The sequence below is a fragment of the Motacilla alba genome, chromosome 12, assembly GCF_015832195.1.
Source record: "Motacilla alba alba isolate MOTALB_02 chromosome 12, Motacilla_alba_V1.0_pri, whole genome shotgun sequence".
In the NCBI taxonomy this organism is placed as follows: Eukaryota; Metazoa; Chordata; class Aves; order Passeriformes; family Motacillidae; genus Motacilla; species Motacilla alba.
In genome coordinates, this window is record NC_052027.1 from 12,234,703 (window position 1) to 12,252,824 (window position 18,122).

The 18,122-nt window shown below is 47.9% G+C and overlaps 1 protein-coding gene across 3 annotated transcripts in view; it reads right to left on the reverse strand.

The window, feature by feature from the left end:
* The window catches only part of FLNB (filamin B), an 89,165-nt gene extending 79,559 nt beyond the window's left edge, over positions 1-9,606 (reverse strand). For 2 of the 3 annotated variants that reach the window (XM_038148858.1, XM_038148859.1), the window contains exons 1-2: positions 9,555-9,605; positions 6,608-6,683 (exon numbers count right to left, since the gene is read on the reverse strand). The gene's annotated coding sequence lies outside the window, so the exon portion shown is untranslated. Of the gene's footprint in view, positions 1-6,607; positions 6,684-9,554 lie in introns of all 3 variants that reach the window. The other variant, XM_038148856.1, reaches the window with a different exon arrangement.
* Between the last annotated feature and the right edge of the window lie 8,516 nt (positions 9,607-18,122).

Below are 18,122 nucleotides of genomic sequence, written 5' to 3' on the forward strand. Positions count from 1 at the left end.
TGGTAAGCCCAGTCCTACTAATCAGAGTGAGCAAGAGCCAAATGTAAAAGAGGAACAGTGTTGGGGCATTGTTTGAGAGCCTTTTTTGAGGGTGGTCACTGTGCCTTAGTTCCAGCTGCCTCATTGCTGCAATAGTGGTTGTAGAGAAGGGGGAGGGAAGAGTGATTTATAGATAGAGCAGCCCCAGGTAAGTAGTTTTATCTTTACAGCCCTGGTGATAACATGGTTTGCAGCAGGATGGGGGTGATCCGATCCAGCTGGGGCCAGTTGTGCTATGTGGAAGCCCCACAGGGGCGTGGCAGTGAGGATGTCACCCGTGCAGGGCTGCAGGAGCTCTGCAAAGCTCTGGGTTATCACCACTGCCCTCTCAGAGGCACTGGATGTTTGCACAGGCACAGCATGGTGGCCGCCCAGGTGCCTCTGGGGGCCCTTGTTTGATTTTGGCTTCTCTGAGGCTCAGACTTGGGCAGGGAGACAGCAGCAGCTCCTTTAGGGACCAGAAACAGCCCCCAGATTGCAAGATGCACCAGGAGGGCCAGGTGCACCCACAAGAAGTCTCCTTCTCCTGCACAGCTGTTGTCTTCTGGATACACGTTCTCTTTGTTGAGCTTTGTATGTAAAACTCCTCCTCTGTTCTGCACAGATTTTAGTTCCTCTGGCACGGCCATGGCTGGCTGGCAAGCAGCTGGTATGACTGTGTCCTAAAGCATGGGGCTGAGCGGGGCGCATGCCGGCACACCTGTGTTATCGCCGTCTTTCTGGGAACAGTAGGTGGGAAGACTCCGCAGTGAAAGACTTCGATCCTGTGGGAAAAGCACCAATCTGGCTGTTAACACACTGGTGCTGCTGGCGCTCAGCTGGCACAGGTACCGTGACACAGCCACAGCCCAGAGCCTGGGAGCTCCATACAGAGGGATGAGCATTCCCTGCTCTGTGACAGGCTGGTTTGGCCCCACAGAAGCCTTCCTCCTGCTCCTTTGCCAGCCTTGGCAGCGGTGTGCTGAGTTTTCTGCGGTTCTCACAGCAACTGCAAATTTTCCTTTTGCAAAGCAGAAATCCTCTCCCTGGTTCCTTGACAGCAGCAAAATTCCAGTAGCGAAGCGGCAGAGGGTGATGAAGCAGTTGCAAACCAGTCAAGTACGACTGGAGAACGGCTCCGTTGTCTGAGGGGCGGCAGACCGACTTCCCTTCCCGGCCGATGCAGCCGCTCTGACAGCTCCTAGGAGCACTGATGAAGGGGGCAGGGGTGCCTGCGAGCCCAGCCCGGCTCCATGCCCGCGGCCCCGCGCCCCTCAGGCCGAGCCGCCCCCACACAGCCCTGGGCGCTGCTGCCCCCTGCCGGGCCGCCGAGCCCCGCCTGGCCCGGCCCTCACGGCGGCCCGCCGCTCCGGGCGCCGGACGAGCCCCAGCAAAACGCCTTATTGGTTTCGTTTGATAAAAAATCCCTACAAAAAAAAAAAACCCTCAGCGGTGAAATCATAGAGCCAAAGAATCGCTTAGGCTGGAAAATCCCTCTAAGATCACCAAGTCCAACCATTAGCCCAGCACTGCCAAGCTACCACTAACTTGTGTCCCTCAGTGCCACAACTACATGGCTTTTAAACACCTCTGGGGATGGTGATTCCACCACTGACCTAGGCAGCCCATTCTGGTGCTTGACAGTGCTTTTAGTGAAGAAATTGTCCTTAATATCCAATCTAAACCTTCCCAGGTGCAACTTGAGGCTGCTTTCTCTTGTCCTGTCACTTGTTAGACCTGGGAGAAGAGACTGACCCCCACCTGGCTACAATCTCCTTTCAGGTGCTGTAGATCCATAAGGCTCCCCCGAGCCTCCTTTTCCCCAGGCCAAACACCCCCAGCTAGTCCCAAGGAGACTTGTGCTCCAGCCCCTTCCCCAGCTCCCTTGCCCCTCTCTGGACACGCTCCAGCACCTCAATGTCTTTGTGTAGTGAGGGGCCCAAAACTGAGCCCAGGATTTGAGCTGTGGCCTCAGCAGTGCCCAGTACAGGGGGACAAGCACTGCCCTGCTCCTGCTGGCCACACTATTGCTGACACAGCCAGGATGCCACCGGCCTTCTTGGCCACCTGGGCACACCTGGGCTCATGTTCAGCTGCTGAACATCAACCAACATCCCCAGATCCTTTTCCAATGGGAAACTTTCCAGCCACTCTGCCCCAAAATCACACAAAGCCTGCGCAGCTGATGGGTTCATTTGCACTTCCCAGACCTTGAGAACCACAGTGATGGGGTGGGAGCAGGGAAGGGGCTGTGCTGCCCCTGCTGTGGCCTGGGAGTATCTTCTCATGCCGCAGGAATGTGATTATGTCATGGCGAGTCCCCCACACGCCCCGCTGCTGCCTCCCAGCCCGCTGCCGGCTGACAGCTCTGGGAAGCATCGTTACTGCTGAAATGGAGGCATAAATTTCTGCTGGCAGGGCTCCTGGCTGTAAAAACTTGTAAGCCGTAACAACCGCTCACTGCGACAAAGTTACTCCGACATTTCCCATGGTCCTGGTCCCGTCCCTCAGAGCTGGGGGTGGGAAGAGGGGGAAAAAGTTTTAAAAACTTTTCATTTTCCTTATGTAGTTGAGCGTTACCGGGGGCGATATTTCTGCCTGTGCACGAATTCTTCCTGCTGAACTCATGGGGCATGACGCACCCACAGGAGGGAAGAGCATGCCCGAGACAAGAGTGGCCGAAGCGCACTCCTGCTGAGCTACTCTTTCTGAGGATTTGTGTTTCTTTTTCCAGCTAAAGAGTTTTATTATTACAGAAAGAACATGAGATTTTTACGAGTGATTTTACAAATTAGTTTCTCAAATTGTTTGCAGCAGCACAAGAAATGTTGCAGTCATTAAAGTTCATAGAAAGTATCAAATGCTCCATCACCGCAAAGCCCTTCCTTGTGCAACAGAAACAAAGCAAAGTCGCCCCTGGCATGTTTAGACGTCTGACTCAGAAATGCTGCTTATCACCTCTCCACCATAGAATACAGCAACTCATCCTGCCCTTGTGCACATTGCTAGAACGAGCCCGGAGCTGAACCAGCACAAACCCAGCTACAAACATGATTTTAAAAACAAACAACTAATTATTTCCATTCACCTCATTTAATTTGGGCTCATGCAGAAATGCTGTTCATCCAATAGTCCAAAATATGTCACGTATTAGGAGCTAAAGAGTCCAACCCAATGAATGAGTCATCACCCAGTGGATGAAATCCCATATCTTCATGGCTGCTCATAAATAAGACAAGCTCAACTTTATAGTAAATCATAAGTAAACAATGAACTATATGAAAATCAGACTCAGCTGTGTTATAACTGCATGGGCACAGTGCCCACACAGAAATGAAAAGCGAATGTGATAACATTACTGTTTGGATTTGGAGACTGAATTTGGGACTGAGACTCTGAAGAGGGGTTTTGATGCATGTAGCAGGGCAGTCGGACATCCAGGCCTTTGAGGCCACTGCAGATGCCTGTTTGCAATAAATAACACATTATCCTGGCCATTAGCACTTCTGAACCTCCGATTCCAATGGGCAGATTTTCTGCAGTTATTGTCTGGTATCTTCTCACAACAGCCCAAAATCTCCAGGCAGTGCTCTCGTGTTCTTGCAGTCTGCTCCTTCACCAGTGCTCTCTCGTAGAGAGAAATGAAGAGCAGGAAAAAGCTGTTCCTTCTGCCTGAGATGAGGATTGGTACATCCTGTGCATCCCTCATAACCATACCCTGAGAGCTGGGGCTGGATTCACAGAGCTGGCTGGAGTTTTTGATTTAATAACTGTTTGAACCAGTGTTGTGAGAGAAGGCAGGAAATAGCAGAAAGTATTGATCAACCTCTATCTTGTTATAAAATTAAGAGCACATAAAACATAGTATTGAAATAACTGGAAGCCTGACCACACTGCAGACAGCCCAGAAGAAGGGCCAGGCAAGAGAAGGTGTGTTGATGGCAGTGAGAAAGATTCTGGCACATGGTCATGAAGGGATCCTTCAGCAGCAGGGGCAGCTGAAGCCACCTCCAAGTTTGAGTTTGAGTTCCATTGAGACCCCAAGGCCCTGGCCACAAGCAGCTCATAGGGCTGCAGCCAGTTTTGCAGGGGCATTTACTCCAATAAAAAATATCTTTCTCCTCCTGAGAAAGAGAAGTGTTTTTCTATCTTGTCAAAGACTCTGGGAAATGTCTTATAGTTTCCTATTTGTATTCAGGTTAATGGTGCCAGTGGGATACAAAGAAGATCACAGGAAGCAAATCCTTGAATTTTAGGGAAATTCAGGACGTAGTTGAATGTGCTAGAGGGTAGAAAAGGTTGACAATCTCAAAGGATATTCTTTTTTCATTATACTGTCACTGTGCAGGTAATCATTAATGGCAGAGCTGCTATTGCCTGAAGAAAGTGCTCCAGGGATAGATGCCTGACAGATGAGCCAGCTTTGAAGTCTTCTGGGTCTGCACAGGCTTTGTGGTACACTCTGAAGTGCAGATGTCCTGCTGCTCCCTCACTGTAGCCTTCTCCTCCCAAATAGAGTAGAGCAGCTCAGGCTGCCTTGCAGAGAGCAGTGAGGCCAAGACAGTAGCTGTCTGGCTATAGGAAGGGAAGAGACCAACGCAGCTTTTCCCTGAGAGAGCAAAGCTCCAGCAACTGCCAAAGTACACAAGGACACAGACCGCCCTGTGGCTGTCCCTGCAGAACAGGGGCAGGGGCAGATGAGGATATCCGTTCTACAGTGATGTGTCCAGACATGGGGGAGGGCTTTGAGATGTGTCACCAGAATGAAAGCCCAGAAGAGGCCCAAGCCTGGTCACAGGCACTTGGTCCATCCCAAGGGATGCAGGGTCTCATGCTGGGGAATGGGGCCTGGCTCCCTTCCTCCTTCCTGCCCCGACATGACTACATTTCTCTAAAAGGCTGAGAACAGTTGTGGCCTCTCAGGATTCTGTAGATGATTTACAAGTCCTCTCATGAGACCTGCAAAGAGTTCCTCTGGCTCCCTGCCTTCCTGATGGTCCTTGACCCAAGTGGCTCTGGCAGTCAGAGCAGACTGGGCAGTACCACAGCCTCAGCTCAGGCTTTTCCCAAAAAAGATGCTCTGATAGGAGAAGCTGTTTCATTTTCTCAACCCTTGGTATAGTTGTAACAGGCCAAAGCACAGATAATATCCAACCAGAGATGTGACTGCACAAGCCTGGATCACTACTTCCTGTCCAAGCAGAGATCCTCTGTATATATTCTCTTTTTAACATTGGAAAATTATTGTACTTTAATAAAGTTCTGTAAATGGATGAATAATTTCCACAAGGAAAGAATGTTAAACTTGCATTGGGACAACATTACTGCTAATCAAGTGATCTTCGTAATTCTCCAGAACAAGCAAAACTTCATATTTTCCATATGTAACCATCTTTGTCACCCAAAGTACTTTGTATTCAATAAAAATACCAGCTTTCATTAAAGAAAAAAACCCTTTTGGTGCACAGTTTTTCTGGCATTGCACATCTCTGGTTCACTCACTCAACATGTTTAGAATTAAATCACAAAACCTTAACTCACCCTCTAATGATCTGTTTGTTTCCAGATTCATATTCCCACAATATGTTTGCTGACAGCAGTTGGGCTCTTTGACAAAAGTCAAGAAATTTTTCCCAACAATGTATATTTGCTTGGTTCTGGTGAATTACAGGGGAAGGGTGCAGGCTGTACAAGCTGTCACCAGTAACGTGACTGTAAGACCAAGTGTAATTTATTTAGTACAAGCTAAATGTTTATACTAAGTGTTCTTTGTTCTGAACATTATCACTTCAACATTGAGCGTTTTATGAAGAGAGTTGTGAGAAAGGTTGAGCCCTGTTTTGAAAGGATTTTTAAATTTAGCATCACTATGACTTGGAGCCAAAACCCTGATGCATACAGTTCTCAGGAGAATGATGGCAAAAAGCTGCTTCCCTTGGTTTCAGGCACTTCTAAACTGTTCTTTTTGACTTTGTAGTATGTGTTAGAACTGAATAAGAGCAAACCAATTCTTGAAAGGATATGATGTTTCAAAATAAATCAAAAATCTTACACTCCAAATAATGTTCAATGTGGTACTTTGATATAATTGCACCTTATCCCTTTCTCCCACTCTTAAAATAATCCCTTCAAATTCCTATTGATTTCACAAAGCACTTTGACCTCAACACAAACAAAACACACTGGGATGAAATCTGGTCCTACCAATATTCCTCAGCCTTTCTCACCTGCCCACTGATGGATGGAGTCTGGAAGGTGTCCCCACCTCGTTGTCCACACACAGCTGCACTTCAACCAACAATTACAAGCAGCCCTTCTTTAGTAAACCAGTGACACCAGTTTATTAAACCAGTGATAAAGTGAAACTAAGTCTGTGATACCTGGAGAGCCCAGGTATCTTGTATCTTTAAAAAGTCAAGAGCAAGTTACTCTGTCAGAGGAGTCTTGGACTTTGTCAGCAGCAGGAATAATCTCATTCCATATAAACACACTTGAAAACTGCATCCAGTATGATATTTGCCACTCAGAAAAGACAACAAGAAGAAGGAGAGCAGCAGGGAGGATGATGACTACGGCACAGGAAACTCACCTTGTAGTGAAGGGTTTCGGGATCCTGATCTGCTGCTGAGAAGGTCAAGGCCAGATGTGGTCGTGAGCTGCAGCACCTGCATGGAGAGAGCAATGTCAGAGGCAAGGGGTTTCCACTTCCCAGGGGAAAAGTGACTCATGGCAGGAAGCTGCAGCTAAGCAGCCACACAGTAGGGAAATATATGCTCAAACAGGAGCAATATTACCTTGTAAGCAGCTAACTGTACCCTTAACTATCTCTTACAGTAGATCCTCCACCTCTCATATGGAAGGAAGAATCAATGTCAGATTTTTCTCTAAAACACATTTAATTTAAATAGGAACAGTTGAAGGCAGTTGTCCCACCTCACATACTGTACTTCATCCTAGTTCCTGTTTTCTTGGGAGCATTTCATCCTATAAACAATGATTCCAAGTTTTACTCCTAGAAAGCATTAACATCTTACTATTAGTTCCATTTTTACAGCAACTAGAATTATCCTTGTTTGCTCATTGAAAAACATTTTAGACACAACAAATACAATACCTCCGCGTTTATCTGAAGAAAGGAAATCCTTTCTGCAGTCTCCCCTTTGGTCCCTGCTGAGCTCCAAAGCCTGCAGAGTGCCCAGCAGCATGCAAGGGTGTTTCTCTGGGGTGTGAACTCTCCTACAGATAACAACTTTATGGCACAGGCATTGTTCTTTACCAGTACCCTGTTTTCACAGGTATTTAATGAATAGGCTTTCAACTGCAACAACACGGGCTGAGATCAAGAAGGCAAATGAATGACCTTTGTGCTTGTGATTGTATGTTCAAGTAGTTATGCTTATTTTCCTCATTAACATATAGGAATCCCTTTTATGTTAATGCACTTTATTTAATTCTAATAGGCTTTTTCTTGTATTTAAAAATCTAGAGGAAAACAGAAAAAAAAGTCCCATTGTTCTCCCACATGTTTGTTTTCACTACAACTACTAAGAGGAAAAGCCCTTTACAAAAACAGGATACAGCAGACTTCTCTACGCTGTGCACCCCCTGCCACACACTCAAACACTCTGGACATGGCTGCAGTGGTAATCGAGAGTCCACAGAAAGTCATCAGTGATTGAAAAACATCAATGGGAGTTTTATTATCCACTTGAATGAGAGTAGTATCAAGTCCCTGCTGAATAAACCTCACCAGCCTGGGCAGGTTCTGCTCCCCTCAGAAAAATTACCACCTGCCTTAACACATTTTCTCTGTGACATTAATTATAGATAGAGGGACAGACTCCACCATTGTGGAAAGGCATTAAGTCAATGACAAAAGGCATGGCACACAGCATCACTTCTCAGCAGTCCTAAGAGACAAATCACCAGGGAACCATGTGATGTCACCTACATCAGGTGCTGCCTGGCTCCAAGAGATGCTCCAGATCCCCCATGGATCTTACGGAGCAAGCTGTCTCTGGGGTGCCCACAGGAGGGGGCTCCCCGCTGCATTTCTACCAATGATTTTTTAGAGGTCCTTTCTTAATGTATCCCACGGCCTCCTTTCCCTCCTCTTCCATTATTGCTTCCCCTGATGGATTTTTGGCCAGTCAGCAGAGGGGTTCCTGGCTGTTCCAGCAGCCCTCAGGAAAGGCCAGAGCTGAGGCAGGGGAACTTGTAAGCTGCACTCACTGCAAAGCACATTCCTGTGGGCTGTTGTTAAGAAGATAATAAAAATTGCTGTTTTCTTTCTCCCCACACGTTAGCATTTGGAAGGGTTCATACTTCCAAAGAATCACACTGACTTGTTCTCTGTGATACAGAAGAATAAATCAAATGCAATTACCAGGAGACCTGCATTTCTGTAATCAAAAGCATCATCTCTGGCCAGAAACTACCTTGGGGGAATCAAGTTCTAGTGACTGGGAGGCCAGTAAAGAGCAATTTGAGCTTTTCTGACTGAAATGTGGTGATTGCACTTCCATTTGCCTGGGCAGAAACTACCACTGAGCAGCCTGGCAACCTCCTTCAAACATCATCCCAAGAGCATTTCAGTTTAAAAAAAAAGTCTCAAATTTTATGGGAATGTCTTCTGATTTCTTTCGAAGGAAAAACATAAAATACCATAAGGGTTGAGGATATTCTTGCAGTGAAGAGAACAGAATACTACTTTGGTTCTAGTTATATAGGATTGTGGTTCTTGTTTTTCTTTTAACTATGTTAAGTAAGCCTTGTTTCTTCACCAGAAACTATCATGACTTGATTTAGCCATGCTTTCTGAACAAGATAATTCTATCACGTAAAATGATTACATTACAATGTAAATTATATGAGAAATGTTTATGAAAATCCTTAGGTAAAACAATACCACTTTTTTACTGCAAAATAAACTTTCAGATTACTGACACTTTGTCTTTGAACTAGAAAGTCTGCTATGGCTGGATAAACTGAAGAGCCAGGGAGACAACTTAGCACAATAGGCTATGCCTAATACTACTTAGAATCAGACCACAATGTTCTCAGTTCAAGGGGAAAAAAACCCCAATTTCCACTTATATAAAAATCTTTCATTGTTTAGAAACTCTATACTGACTGGCTGCTTTTTGCGTGTATTGGTAAATCTCTGACCATCATCAGAGGACAGGATTAAATAATGCAGCTGTCATTCCTTCCTCATCAGGGAGAAATAAACCCACAGTGTCCTCCCTTGCTGCATGCAAGGAGTTCAACTACAAAACTCTCTTTTCCCAAACTCTCGGTATCTGCTGACTGGGTGTCCTAAAAGGCAAGAAATCACAATTCCCCAGGCGGTGTCGGGACAAGCTCACTTTGAACAACTCCTTTTCTGAAAGCAGAACAGGGACAGCTATCCGTGCACTCCCTCCATCCCACGGACCGTCCCTCCCTGCCGTCGCCCTCCGGCCCCAGCGCCGGGGTCCCGCCGGGGCCGGGTCAGGTCCCACACGGTGCCCAGCCACGCCGCCCCTCGCACCTACCGCCCGCTGCTGCCGCCGCCGCGCCACGCCGAGGGATGGATGGACGGAACTGCCGGGCTTGCCTGGGAGCTGCTGCTGTCCCAGCAGCGGGAGGTCACCAGGCTGCTAGCCTGATCTTCAGTTCGCTTTCCATCTGAAAAGTTTAACTCCTTCACGCCCTAAAAGGCACAATATCAGCAAATACTGCGGCACTGTGCTCATCCCTTGCCAGGAACTCAGGGCACACCCTTGTTTCAGGCTGCTGAGAACAAGGACATACACCTGAGAGAAGCCAGGATATGGGGGCTCAGCATGGGCAGCTTTGCTCTGAGACTTGGGGTGAGTGTGATGCCAAGAGGTCCTCAATGAGACATTTCTCACAATAACATACACTCCCAAGCCCTGTGCTGAAGTCTCGTGCATTCCCACACATTCCTGTGGCTGCCAAATCCCTGCCGGGGACCCCAGGGGCTTACACTTTGGAAGGGAAGGGAAAAACCTTTGACAGCACTTTTTTCCCTGTCTCACCAAGCCCCTGGGAAATTGAAGGGGGTGGAAATTGCTTCTGGCAGAGGAGATACCCAGATCTGAAAGGGCACACTGGGAAGAGACCCCAGAAAATCCCAGCCCCATCCCTGCTGCCAGGAAACCCCAGCCAGCCCTAGCCTGGCCCATGCCCATGCCTGGGCACCCACGTTACTCCTTGCTTTGATCAGAGAGGGGCTCCTGGTGATGAGGTTTTGTGGTCTAGCTCAAGATGCCTGTGAAAGAGCATGGGTAAGAAGTTGTCTCTGCTTTGTCCTCGGAGCCCACTAAGTTTCCAGCTTTCTGCACACCAGCCCTAGGCTCTGTATGTGGTACTACCAAAATGTATAAGACAGAGTAGTGGCAGCCATCGGGAACTCGAACTGCTGCTTTTTCCAGCAAGATGTTTAAAATGGTTACGTGATGATGTCAACCCTGACCTCCATGTTCCTCTTGCACTCCTCTGCTGTGTGACTGTTGAGCAATGGAAACACTTTCTGGGTTTAAAGGCTCTGAGTCCTGTTCCTGATCCCTGGCTGTGGGGTCCCTCTCACCCTCAGCCACCACACTATTCCTCTGCAGCCTGTTCAGGTCTGGCAGATGGGAAGTTGTAGACTCCTACCCCTGCCAGAAACTAAGCTAAATCTGGCCCTGTGCAAGGCCTCTTCAAACCGCACTTGCTAGGCATAAACCCATGGCTCAGTACAGTGTGCTGCCACTGTAGCGTACACGCAGGCTGCCCTCTTGCCCAGCTGTGGTGAAAGTCACAGGAAAGGGACAGGCGTGAACTCAGGATCCTCCTCCAAAGGAGGATGTGCCAGGCAGGTAGGCTGCGGGATGTCACAGGGAAGGCTACACATGGCAGGGACAGGAGCATTTCATGGGGTCAGAGCAGGAAGGCAGCAGCTCCAGGCTGTGTTGGAGGTTTTCTACCGAGGGTGTTGCAATGCCTTGTGGGCACAGTGCTCACTGGCCCAGGTGCACTGGCGCCCAACATGCTGAGCCCAGCTGCTGCACACCCCTGCTCAACATCTGTGTCCTTTCTGGTGCACCAGCCATGCATCCACAGGAACCCACACGGGTTCTCATCACTGGTGACAAAGTGCTCACAGCAAACAGCCAGCACAAGGCTCCTGTAACCCACGGCTCTGATGCCAGCATGTCCCACCTTGCACCCTGTGGCTGGGCTTCACTTGTGAGCTGCCCAGGCACAGGCTTTGCTGAGACCCTTAAGTCAATCCAATGCATTTTAGCCCCATGTAAATAACATGATCCTCAGCCAGTCCCTCCAGAGGGGGTGCACCTGGCAGAGTCTCTTCCTATCCCAAAGGTGATTCCCAAAAGACTATCAGTGCATACCACAGCCAGACCCCTTCAGCTCCCAGGCACTGTGACTTATGCAAAAGGTGACTTTTGACCACAATAACTGGAGCTTGAGTGAGGGAGAGGGAGGGGAGAGGTGCCCCCTTGCCTTTTTTCCACAGGGCAGGAGGCTGTGACTGCAGCGGCACATGGAATCTCTGAGGCTGCACCACTGATGGGGCACGAGATGGTGGCTGACACATAATCCCCATGCAGACACCCTTATCAAAGGGCTGCAGCAGCTTTTCATTCAACCCCGAGATCAGCAAAAAAATAGCACTTAAGATAATTTCCCAAACCTTTCTCTGGAGGGAGGACAGCTCTGGGGCTTTTGATTTCAGGTATGAAAAATGTAATTACGGATAATGATGCCTCTTGCTGTAACCCAAACAAAAAACCTTTCTGTGTTTCATGGCTGGTCCCTGTGCCCTAAAGTAAAAGAGGGTTTCTGCTTTCATGAAAAAACATATTTGTATTTCAACCTGTAAGGCCTTCTCATCTGGGAGCTGTCTAGTGGCCAGCAGTCTCTCCTGCATCTGGTGTTACTTAGCCAGTAATTTTTCTTCTGTGTTGCCTGGGGGCCAAAAGTACTCCCCAAAAGGCAAAACATGGGTTAAAATTGTTTGGAGAACAAAACTCTGTTAGAACATTTTATTGGAGTCCGGGGAAATTACTTCTAAAATACATACACATAATATTAGCAGCAATAATAGAGTTTTTAAAAGTTCACTGTAAAAGTAATGATGTTTCAGATGGGAGCCAGCATTTCAAACCCATCTGTATAGAGATGACATCAGACACACTGCTTATGTTTCCACTTTTGGTGGTGTGAAAGAAAATACGCTGCTACACGTACTTACCTTTAGCCAGTGTGTTTGCTCAACTTGGACAGTTTGGTTGGGTAACTGCTTGAACTCAGAAAGCTTCACTTTCACAGAAAGCAAAAATTGTTGGTTTTTTTTTTCATTTACAGGCTTCTCATCTTGTATCAAAACCACCCTCTCAATCCTCATTGGGTTCTGCCACTACAACACTTTAATCCACTATTCTATTTAAATTATAAGGTGACAAATTAATCTAGGACATGGTAAATGCAAGACCTGTCACAGCAGACCTCTCACAGTGTTGCATTGCAGATGTTTGGGCTCACCCGGCTGACATCAACCTTCCATCTTCCCCAGCAGTTCAGTGAGGGGTGGCAGGGGCAGGGTGGGCACTGTGGAGCCGCGCTGGTGACCCTGCCCTCCCCTGGGGCAAGGCAGCTTCAGCACTCCCGCGGCAGCCCGGCTGAAAATAGAGATGAGATTATTCCACGCGCATCTCTTGTGAGCAGGAGCCAGCTCTCATTTCTCACCCGGCTGTGAGCAGGAGCCCAGTGTGCTATGGGACAGCTCAAGGAGGTGCAGTCCCTGCTGATTTGGACCCTGCCCAGGGTGCACTGGGTCCAAGCACATTATGCATCGCTTTGAATTAAGGATTCTTGCCACTGATGGCATTTTCTGCCGGGAATGGGAGCTCCTGAGCACTGCTCCCATCTGCAGAAAGATGCCATCACCCACAGTGCAGAGACAGGCAGTGAGGAGGGGATCTGCTGGCATGCACACTCCAAAGCCAGTCTGAGACTTCCACATCATCTCAAAGAAAGGGTAAAAAATCTAAGTGATAAGAACAGAACAATGAAATCTGAGTAAACAGCACTAATGGATGTTTCCTAATTCCTTAAGCTCCCTCCTATGTTTATAAATGAAAGAGAAACATCCAGACATTTCTAGTATGAGATCTCATTTCTTTTTTAATCAGAAATGCCCTGAATACTTCTCAGTTTCTGTTTTCTGATATTGCCTTCTCACAGAAATGACCACCTAAAGCATTCATCTTTTTATTAAAAATACATCTTTTCATTAAAAAATTACACTGGGATTTCATTCTTATTCCAATTCTATGCTTTGCTTTTTTTTTTTTTTTTTTTTTTTGACATGGGTACAAGCATTTTTCTAAACTTGAAGAAACCCTTCTCAGAGGGGGGTGGAGATATGAAATATTTTTAAGATGTACTTTGCTTTGATTTCCAAAGAATTTGATTCCAGTGCTAGAAAGCTGCAGAAAATAATCCCAGTGAGAGGAATAACCAAGAGCCAGGTTATTCCTAAGGCTCCAAGACCCTTTCAAGTTGGTCTGAAAACCTCATTGTTAATCAAAATAATTGCATGAGAACCAATCAGGAAATCCTGAAACATTCAGAATGAAACCTTGTCATTACAAATTCACCATCATGGCTAAAAACCAGATTATCTCTGTCAAAAGCTGTGGGAAAGTTTGCTTTGTAGCAGTAGGGGCAGAAGTAAATATTTGCCCAATCTGTTTTGTTTATCCTAAAAACATATATACATGTACAGAGTTTCAATTAAACACTGTTTTCTTTCTCCCCATGTGTACATCATTGGAACTGCCCATGTGAGCAGCTTTTAAAGCATCTCTCCCAGGAGTCAGGGAGATGGCTCTGTGCCAGCGCCTTACTCAGACCATTACGCCATGGCAGGGCAGGTCAGACTGCTTTGAATTTTAAGCCTCACTTCTTTGGTCTCACCTCTGAGTCCATTTAAACATAGCTGGCCCCTGGCTGTAATTTAAAGCAATCTAAAGCAGATGCACCAAGTGCCACTGAAAACAAATCCACAGACGGGTTGGTTTGCTGGTCAATGCCACAACTTCCCAAGGCTGGTGATCACGGGGAGCAGGTGCAGGAGGAAGGGCTTCAGGTGTGAGCGGGGTCTGTTTCACCAACATGCAGATTCCCCAAGTTACTGTGTTTAAACCACGGAAGAAATTGCATGTTTTCTTGAGGAAGAGTGGTGCTGGGGATGTCTGAGCTGGTGGGAAAGCTTGAGGGGACACAGGGATGGACCAAGAGTTCAAAGCAGCTGTTTCACTGCCCTGTGGGGGTTATGAGCCCCTCTTGTACCTACCCCAGAACCCTCCATGCTGACACCGCTTTTGCAGGGACACACTCAGAGATACAGATGGGAAAGGTCTCCATTCTGGGCTGTCCTTTGCAACAGCTGTTTGCAAAATAATTTCAAAACACTTCGTTTTGAAAATGAGGTCCACATTTATAAACATGCCATTTAAAAATGCAGTCATGTAAAAAAAGAAAAGGCAAAGAATAAAAGGAAAAAAATTACAGCCAGTGGTTGAACCCTCTGAATCCTTTTCCCTGTGGCAACAGTGTTCAAACAGGTGAACAGGGTAGAAAATCAAAGGCTGGAGAAAAAAACAAATGGTCACCACATTTCAAAACACCTGCTAGAAGTGACTGCAGCAAAAAATCATCCAGAATATTTTGGAAAATACCTGAATGATGCCCATAATCCACTGCTGCTGCACAGGGATCTGGAGACCTCCAGGCACTGCACCCTGGGACCCCACTGATGCATCCACTGGCATGCTGATCCCACTGGCATCACAGGAAAGTGCAACAATCCTCTGTGAGGTATTAATATAATTTCAAAATCTCTTCTTGCATGAAACAACTCACAGAAAAACAAAAGTATGGCTTATTTTGTCCAGATTCAGCAAGTCTTAGATCTTTATCTTCTCAGGGGATCAGGGTCCTGGTGCTTCGCCCACCCAGGTCATTGGGAATGCTGCCACAGGCTCCAGACAGTAACCAGACCTTATCCTACAGGCTTCCCTGTCAAGCTGACACCTTTTCATTTCCCAGCACCTATGGCAGCAATAGATTTACCAGAGCTGGACAGTGTCCAGGCAGAGACACCAGCCTCCTGTGGCTGCCCAGGCAGGCAATCACGCTCAGTCATGAAGGCTGCAGGTCCCTTCATGCTCAAGCCCCAGACCTGCTGCAAAGCAAACCTGTGCCAGGATCCCTGTGGTGGAGGATGAGCTGGAGGGGGCACCTGGATGCCCTCAGCCCCCCAGGCCTGGACCTGTGGTTGGGGCTTCTCTTCCCTGGCCACGGGTCAGCAGTGCAGGTGAGAGATGTGTCCTAGGAATGAAAAATCTGGCATTTTGGCCCTGCTCTCCCCCCAGGTCCTTGCAGTGCAGTGAGAGGCTGTCTCACCCCAGAGCGCTGCAGCCAGGGCTGCACACAAGTTTGCTCATAAACACCACTACTTCCATGTGATGAAGACAACCAGTTTGACATGATGCTCTATTTCAGAGTAAGAACTGGTTGCAGTTACAGGCTGGTCCCCTGAATGGCTGGATTTCATTTTCAGCCCATTTCTGTCAGATGGGTTGAAAAAAACCTTTGTAACATCATGGAAACACACACATCCTGTGTGCATCCCCTACCGGGACCATCATTTCTGGTGTCATGTGGTTGTCCTGTGCAGGGCCAGGAGCTGGACACACTGAAAGGCTTCCAAGTCATGATATTCCATGATCCTGTGACCAGGAGCACTTCCAGCCATCCACCCTGCGGTGCTGCAGCACCTCACTGCCATCGCAGGTCACTGCTGGTGACCCTTCAAAGCCGAATGACAGCTCTGACTGGCTGTTTATGCCTCCACATACACAGATTGCCCCAGGTGAACGGGCAGAGCAGGCACCGCTGCCAACCAGGCAGCTTCGTCATCGCAGCCCTCAGAAAAAAATGGAGAAACTCAAAGGAAGTCAAGGACACCTTAAGAGAGGAACAGAAAACAATGGGGAGCTATGCTGGGAGGGAAAGAGGCCAAGGAGCGGGATTATAGATGAATACCATGTGCAGTGCAATTAATCTAGATTAGTTTTGTTGTATAGCATTAGCAGCCCGCGGTCGCAGCATGCGGGGATCCGGGCCCGCGCGTTCCCAGCCTCCGCCGCTGGGCCGATGGCTGCGAGAGCTCCGGGCTCAGCCCCAGCGCGCAGGAAGCGCTGCCGGTGACTCACCGCCCGCTTGCTCGCTCGGAGACTAATGGGCTAATTCCGGCACTCCGGCCCTTTCCACGGGCCCCTTCCATTAATCTTCCAGTTAAAAAGTGCAGCGGTCCCTCAAGAGGGAAATTCCCACAGAGCAGAAGGATTTGTGCCGGGAGCCCCCTGTGCCGACCTCCTCGGCAGAGCCAAGAGCCCGGCTCCTCCGCGGGGCTCGGGAGCCGCTGGGATTTACGGCTCTCCTCCCTCCCGCCCGGGAGGCTGCGAGGCCGCAGGGCCGCGCCTCGGCGTGCGGCTCGTTCCTCGGCGGTGAAATGCACAAGCGGGATCTCGTCCTGCTGCCGGGCAGCTCGCGTACACGTCTTTGTTCTTATAAAATATTCCCCTTGGCATTTTTGGGCAGACGACAACTTCTGCAGTAGCAAGTTGCCCATCTGAAGTGCTTACAGCCATCCTCACCTCCCTCCCAGCCTCCCCCCACTCAGACTCTGAGAGTTGGGGTTTTGCTTTCCCTAGATTACAAAATGCCACATGCGGTCCCATTACCAACAGGCTCTACTCCTAAAGGGCCCACGTGCCAGTTGTGCCTGGAGATGTATTAGAGCTTTCCCAACTTCAAAGAAATGAAGCACAGTTAAAATTTGTTTCTTAAAACTCCTGAGACTGAAGAGCTGCACAATGCCACAAACAGCAGGAGAGCAGGGGATGCTGGAGACAGGCTCTCCTGGAGAGTGATGTAGACAGAATTTGATCTGTGCTTCCCTTTTCATCCAGGACAGTCTGTATTTAACACTGTATCATCACGTGGAAAACACCTAAATAATTCCAGGGATGGCAGAGACCTACAACCACAGACTTGGGGAATGGGACAACCAGTGCAATTGGGGACTGGGGGCCCAGTTACCACACAGCTACTTTACTTCATCCTTTGTCTTTATTTTATACTTGTATTTCTTCAATATAATAGAATACAACTTATTTTACATAATGTATACAAACTATATCACAGTGCTTTACAGAGCAAAGCATGAATTACATGGTGAAAACTGGGAGGAAAATGATATGGTCCTCTGCTTTGCCAAGCCCCTTCTTTTCTCCCTATTCCAGGAGACTTCCCAGGACACTCTCAATCTAGTGGGAATCTCCCACCTGACTAATTCCTGGCCCCAAGGTGAATTTCCTTATCACCACTGTGCTCTCCTCTCTCTGGAGCACTGGCAGGGCTGGTATCCCAAAGTTGTCACATTTGACCTCCTTGCTCTTATCTCCTTTTTCTCACAAGACAAGCAGCAGCTCTTTCTTTTGAGCAACATAATTACTCTGAAAGTAATTACTGGAAACTGAGGGAAACCCCCCATCATTCTTTTCTCCCAGGATGAGCTATTTTTTCCAGAGCACATGGATGGCCCCAGATAAACCACTGGATTTGGCAATGCTGTTTGCTGCATTTATGAAAGCAGGAAATCCATCACAACTCCACAGTACCAGAGCCAGGGCGGGATGCAGACCTGGCTCCTCCAATAGACTCATTGTAGCTGCTTTATGAACACAGAAAACAAAAAGCACTCACAACTGGTGTTACGGGATACTGTAAATGACATTGGATTGATAGCTGCCAGGTCTCTGAGACCTAGGAATGAGATACTCACCACGGGAAATGGGAAGGGTTTGGAAGCTGAGAGAGAGGACAACAGGAGCTGAGGGTCAGGCACACAACAGAGAAATGGCAAGGACAGACAGAGGGAGAAAGACCTTAATGCCAGATGAAAAGCTTTCAGATGGATCCCCAAAGTGATCCCTGCAGGAATCCTGAACACAACACACATT